Here is a 7,769-nt window from a genome sequence, read left to right as displayed (position 1 = left end):
GTGTAGTGTAGAAAGATAAAGAAACTAATGCTTCTGTTTAGGCTCAAAAAGATAAATCGTGTGGACTACACAAATTTATCAGACTCAAATAGTGATCAAAAAGACTTGAAGGGGGGACATATATCCTTCTGATTCAATATCAACTTTCTCCGAATGAGAAATTGATAGATGATGAGTTGCGTGCCCCAGATATTATTGAAACACTTATCTGTTAAGAGATAAATGAGTAGCTGGTGGGGTTGTGACAAGAATTGGCCTGGGCTTTGCCTTTTTCAATATTAGTCTCGAAAGGATTGAGAACTAATAGATTATGTGGTATGCCCGGATTATATAAGTTTGGAACAGGATTTTCATTTTCTTTTAATCCTGATACAACTCTCGTCAATTCTTTTAGCTCACAACATCTACCCCTCTCTATTTCATTTTAGTCTCAGCACACAAACCCTTTTGTATTTAAGCTCACTCATATATGGTTGTCCTTTTGGGTAGGTCCGTCGGTTTTGACATTCCATAGAGGTATTTCTGATAATCACTCAGTCCCTCCTAAAATACTATGTTCAGTTGATCACAATGATTGATCAAAATATTATTACTTTAAAGCACAATGATCAGATAAAAACATTGATCAAGTAATTTGGCTTTAAGCACAATTAATGAAAGAATGATGCGACAACAAATAGATTATTCGATATGCGAGAGAAATGAATGACGATCTGTAAGAACAAGTTTATAGATTCTGATATTCAAAAATTATCGAATGTATATGTATCAATGTAAAAAAAATATTAGAAAACAAAATTTGAATACAAACGAGTGTATTATCACCGAAAATGATTTTCTTATAAGAGACGTGATAATAACAGTTTGATATTAATAGCTGAAACAGGTATTGGAATTATGTACGACGAGAAATTACGCAAGTAAAATCTCAAGAAATACATGTTCAGAAAAATGTACTCGTTTTAGAAAACAGTTCCATTTCCAAAAACATTTATTCAAAATTTCTAGAGACTCCCCCTAGAAAACAGATTTAAGTAATGATTCAGTTAAGCTCAAAAGAATAAAAAAAATTGAAACATTTTAAGCACGAGTTCTAAACTGAGTGTTTAGAAACCACACTCGGTAAAGCACGGGTCCTGAACTGAAATGTTCAGAAGCCTCGTTTGGAATAAATTACAACTCCCCCTGAATTGGTGTATCATTGAAATGATATTCTGATCAGCACAAACTTGACACACCTGCAAAACCAGATTAAGTAGATTTTGGTACCCAAACGAACTTGGGTCCTATTTTGTTAGTATTGGGTTGGGGTATGTTGAAATTTCCAAACCATTTATTTCTATAAGATATTTTCTTTTCAGCACTATTAACATGATGATTATATATATAATATGATCCATGCCAGTTATTAAAATCATACATGTTCTTACCATTCGAATTAGTCTGATATTTGTTGTTTGTACTCCATCTGTTATAGATCTTCTTATTCACAAAATCTGTTGATTTACAAGTGCAGCACATTATTCTTCTCTTGCTAAGATGAATCAAATCAGAAGTAGATCTCACAAAGCAAGGAAGATTGTTAGTAACAACAGAATTCTGAGACAAAACAGATTCAGACTTATTAACCCAAATGCTTTTAACCTTTGAAAAGTAATTGGGTGATCCAATAACATACCCTTGATAATACTGATTAGAAGAACGAGAATAGTTCTTAGAAACAGTAGATTTAAGACTACTTGAATAACTGTTCGAATTGGAACAGTCATAAAAGTTAGTTTTAAACTGTGATTGAGAACTAGTTGGGCTTTTAGCACACGAAAAGTCTTTGACTTTTTGTAAAAGCTGGTCTCTTTCAATAGTAACTAAATCATATTTCTTTTTCAGATCAGTTCTCATGTTCAATTCAGTTTCAAGGTCTGTCTTTAGATCAGACAATTTCTTTGAAGTATCCAAAAACTTACTTTCTAATTCCTTCTTTGACTTTTCAAAAATTCTCCGTTCTTTCTCAAATTTTTTTCTCTCTTCGTCTGAACTTCCCTTCTCATTTTCTGAAGCAATGTCAAGCCATTTCTTTTTCTCTGTAAGCTCTTTGGCAATTGCAGCATTTTTCTTGACAGTGTTTTTCATTTCAAGAGCAAACACTCTCTTATCTTCATCTAATTCTTTCTTTTTCTGAACAATGTTGTCCGACAATTCCAAATTCTTTCTTTGACATTCTTCTTCATACTCTTTCTTCTCTTTATCAAACTTGGATCGCTCCAAGATGATAAGTTGTTCAAAATATGAAATTTGATTTAAAAGAAATTTAGCGTTCAGCTCAAGAGAATTAATCTTATTTTTATAAGATTCACGTTCAGTACAAAATCTTTTCTCAATCTCAATAATCCTCTTCTTTTCTTTCTTCGTATCTTTCCTTTCAGCATTTAAAACCTTTTCAGCCTTTAAAACCTTATCCTTTTCCATTTCCAATAATTTCCTTAACTTAATCAAATCATTCTCATGTTTATGAATTTTCTCAGTAAAGTCCCCAGTCTCTGTAATTTTTTCTCCCAAAAGAGTTCCTCTCAGCATTTAGTTCATTTTGAACTTTTTGGAGTTTATTGAACAAATCTTTATTAGACTTGCTCCATGTTTTTATCTCTTTTTCACATTCTATTCTGACATCATCCAAGGATTTTTTAAGTTTATTAATCTGACACTTGGAATCATTCTCAACTCTTTCTAAAATTTCTTTATGCTCCCGATTCAAATCTTTAATACATTCCTCATTAGCATAATTCTTAGTATACATATTTATGTATTTCTCTTTATAGTTCAAAATGCTCTTTTCCAGCTCAAAACTTTCTCAACCAGTTAAAAACCCAAAAACCAAAAACAGATAAACGAAATGATCCAAAATTAAAATCTAAACAAAAACTTAAAATTCAAAAACAAAAACACAACAAACCCAATTACAAAGATTACAAAGATTACAACGAACTAATTAAATCTGCACACCAAAGTCCACTCTTCTTCTGAATTTCAGATTGCAACTATGAGCAGTTCACTTCAAATACTCAAACACATCTGATCATATTACAGCTGCAAGTGCAAGATTTTCAGTAGCAAATCTGAAACAAACAACCTTCAATTGTATGTCCTTCCTTTCTTTTCTGCCTTCAAACCTAACTTTGTAACTGATAAAACCTTCTTATACTTGACTGCAAACAAATACTTCAAACCACCAACTCACTCAAACAGCAAATCAATACCTCGAATCAACCAGCGACAAATGTTGATTCGTATACATAGTGCAGTTCACTTGATGTTTCGGTCAGACTCTGTTTCAGACTGTCACGATGCTGAATCAGACCTTTACCTTTTGTAACAGCAGTGTGAAGCTTTTCCCTCAGAGCAGATATCCGCTGCTCGGACTAATTAACTTCGACAGCAGACTAACACAACATCCAAAGTTTTGCTACCACACTGTTCTGATCTGCTCCACATTTCTATGATTGCCACTTGAATCTTGCTCACTGAAATCACTGAAATAAATTGGTGTTTAAAGCTAAAAACAAGTGCTGTCAATATAGCAGGCAAAAACAATCAATATTGCTGTCAATTTTGCAAGCAATGGTTCTTGATCCAGCTTGACACAGATTTACACAGAATAATTGACTGGGCTGTACTTGGTAATGTGTAAGAGCTGTTACAACTCTTGATTCACTACCAATAGGTATCTGTGCAGCTTCCTGTAGCAGTCTCTGTTTGTGCTTCGTCCTAAATGACAGCAACACCTTTGAAGAACAGCTAACACCTTCTTACACCAAGCAACAAATCTGTGTATGGTTTGTGCAATAAAGAACAAACACAGAACCTGCAGAAAACACTTCTTACACCAATCAACAAATCCAACCAAAATTGAATAAGCTTCGGTCACTAAATTGAACTCAAATCTGGACAAGATACTCAGTAAATCACATGCTTAATCCAGTCAAGAAACAGCCTCTTCACCGTTCATCATGCAGCTTGCATCTGTATGCTGTATGTGAAATTCAGCAGAAAGTTAAGCCAAGAGGAAACTTAAATCAGTACACAAGACAACTTCTGGTATGTGATATCATGCAATTACTTATCTGAGTTCTCATTACAAGAGCCAAAAAGAAAGAATTTGCTGCTGTAACTAAAACAATGAAGCAGTACCAGAAAGATGACTGGTTCCTTGATATGACTTTGTCAGGTGGAATCCACACAGTCTATGATTCCAACAACATGTACATTTCCAGTGATTCAGCTGTGCAGCTTGTAAAATACTACGTTAGAACCTGCCCATACAATAACAACAAATACACCCCAGATATCACAGCAAAAAAATCTAAAACCAAATCTAAAACAGATGAAGTTGAAGCTGGAAATCTGAGATTGAAAGAAAAATCAAACAGATTGATCTTTCAATTTGAGTCAAAAACACTGAGAGTCCATAAGCAAAGCTCTTCTGATAACGATTAATCTGTCTCTGTGTATCTGTATCAAAATCAACAGCATAGACCATCTACCAGAAATGCTAAGTTGAACCTGTTAAACAGATGCTATATCAAAGGATAAGTGACTGTTAACTAATAACAAAATATGCAGCACTGTTATGAATGAGCTGTTGTTTTGGTAAAATAAAACCAGAATCACTTTCTAGACAGCCAGATTCATTGTCCTAGTTATTCCCTATTGTTGTTCATTGCATCCAATATTATCACCAGCTGTGATAATTTCTGTTTAGACCTGTTTCAAGAAAAATGAAATCTTCAAAATAACCTCAAATCTTATGAAAGCTGCTATGCAACGAACAAGCCCTGTGATGAATCTTTGAACGATGAAGACAGTGGATAGAATGTATCCAAACAAGTTATACAGGCAATATGGAAGCACCTATCTCAGAATACTATTAAATCTAACAGATGTTCTTCGATTTTGCTAAATAAGAACAAGAAATTGAGCACTATTTTGTAATCGAGCAGTCTGGCCAAAATCGTATAAATTGAGCAATGAGATTCTCAATCGATGAAAGGTTGCTGTTCGATTTGGATTGAAATTGAAATCCGGTCAAGAAGCAATGAACTAATTAAACACAGAGATCTTCAATAATGAATCTCCTTCTCTTGATTGATCAAAATCTGCTTATGACAAATTAAATCGCTCAAGACTTCTAACTTGCTCAACCAGTTTGTTCTAAATCGCTCACGCTTATGACCTAAATCGCTCAATAGTCCGGTTAAGAGGAGCGAATACGGACAGAATCCGCTCAAGAGGTGTGCGATTTAGACAGAATTCAGACAAGTACTTGAATGATTTACCTCAAATCTGGATGAATCGAGCGATATACAGTGAGCGATTTACAAACTCCGTTCAATGAGATTTGAGCGATTTATCAATCTCCGGTCACAACTTATGCGATTTGTCACACGATGAAGAAGAACTCCGATCAATCCTTGTACTACGTACAACCTAAATCGTTCACAGCCTGGGCGATTTACAGCTTATCCGCTCACAACTCGAGATGTAGCAAACGATGTAGCAATCTGGTTCCAAGTCTGCGATTCCGGACACTTATCCGGTCAAGAGGTGATCGAATCCGGACACTTATCCGGTCATGATGAGTGATGAGATGAAGAGATGAAATCCGAATAACCTGTGTAATTTCTTGGATGATGAAGAAGATATGAACACAGGAAAAAAAATAAATCGGATAGGCTTAACTGGATTGGGCTTTGCTAATCCGGATGGGCTTAAAATGAACACACACTCAAAAACACAAACAACAACAAAAAAATAAAAAAATGGATCAAAAAACACAGATTTAAAAAAAATTAAGAACACGAATTTTTTTTTTAAATTCACAAAAAATATCAAAAACTCGAAAAACACATATTAAAACGCAAATCGTTGTATATAACAAAGATTCACGAAATGATTACACACACTATGATCCTAAAATTAACACCAAAACACAAATATTTAAAAAAATTGGATCAAAATTAAAGAAAAATGAAAAACTTGAAGAACAAAAAATGAAGAACACAAAAATTCCAGAAAAAATCTTCAAAAATTTCTTCAAAAAATGATTTCTTTCCGTGATTTCTTGCACACACTGCTTTGATACCAATTGATAGTCCCTTCTTTAATGATCAATCTTCATAAAGTTCCATAACAATGGCAGATCTGATAAACTTTCAAGAACACATATGAGATGAGAATAGAGAGAGAAAGTCAACAATCTTCAAATSTGGTCAACTCTCTTATTACGTATCAGATTTTACAATAAGCTCTCTTTTAACAAATATAAAGACATCACCCTATTTATAGGGTTAAACTTTTATGTAACGCCCCAACCCACACATTGCATGTAACACATATATTTCATACCAAAGAAATATATATGCATATACATCTGGGTCTCATAGTACAAGAAACTATCATTACCAAATACAGGGTCCAAAAATTCAAAATACAATCTTGTACTAAACAACAAAACTAATCATCAGAAGCAATTTCTCATCCGAAATGCATATAATAAAAGCATTAAATCTTTTCCTTTCCTTTACCTTCTACACCTCCTGCAATACACATTTTAAAATCACAAAAACGAGGGTTAAACTGAAAAGTCTAGTGAGTTACCCTAATTATGTAATTGCAGGGTGAAGGATCACCAAAACTTTTATAAAACAACTATTCATATATATAACAAATATATGAATACGCAAGAAGGTAAAATCAAATCATTTTCCACTTTCAAGCTAACCACGTAGCTATACAAATTCCATACATTCGAATCAATCGGGCTGCATTTAATGCCACTTTTAAACCTTTTCTTATCAAACGAGGTTTAAACAAAGATTCAGGCCAAACCTGCCGTTTCCTTCTCAATAACATCCAGACTATGATTTCCAATAAGAAACTTGATCCTAAATCTTTAAATCACAAAGAAATAAAGATTCTAGACCACGGTAGTTTTAAGGGATATAATAGAAAGTGTTATATAATACCACACACAGACAATGCCACTCTTATATCAATTGTACACCTCTCCTTGATATGCCACCCTTATCCCATGGTACACCTCTCCTTGATATGACACCCTTATCCCATGGTACACCTCTCCTTGATATGCCACCCTTATATCAAATAGACATCTCTCCTTGATATGCCACCCTTATATCAAATGGACACCTCTCCTTGATATGTCACCCTTATTACTTCATCAAAACATTTATAAAAATAATTCCAAATAGACCGCAGTCATTGGAATTGTTATTAATCTGAAAACATTTATATCAAAACTTCATTTTTATGATAAAAGAATTCCCATCAAAACATTTTTTTAACACAATCCGGTCAACAACCGGTCAACAATCCGGTCAAGCATCATCTGGATTAAACACTTAGAGAATTAAAGTCCACTTTGTCCGGATACCAATTCCGGTCAACATACCACAAACTCTTTGAACGGTTAGAACAAATTCATATTGAACGGATATCAAATCCGGACAATAGTCCGTTCAAGACTTGTCCGGTTTTAAAAATAAACCGCTCCCCATGTGGTCATATTCCTACTTCTCAGTATAAAATTTTAAGTAATACTATCAATTATAAACCGCTCAACACTCAACCGGTTTACCAACTCCGGACAACAAACCGCACATGGCTTGTCCGGTTTAAACTAGTCCGGTCAATAAGCCACTTAAGGCTTATTCGGTTTAAAAACAATCCGGACAATAAACCGCTCAAGGTTTATC

This window comes from Cynara cardunculus (genome assembly GCF_001531365.2).
Source record: "Cynara cardunculus var. scolymus isolate 2C chromosome LG 2, CcrdV1, whole genome shotgun sequence".
In the NCBI taxonomy this organism is placed as follows: Eukaryota; Viridiplantae; Streptophyta; class Magnoliopsida; order Asterales; family Asteraceae; genus Cynara; species Cynara cardunculus.
This window is presented reverse-complemented; position numbering follows the sequence as displayed.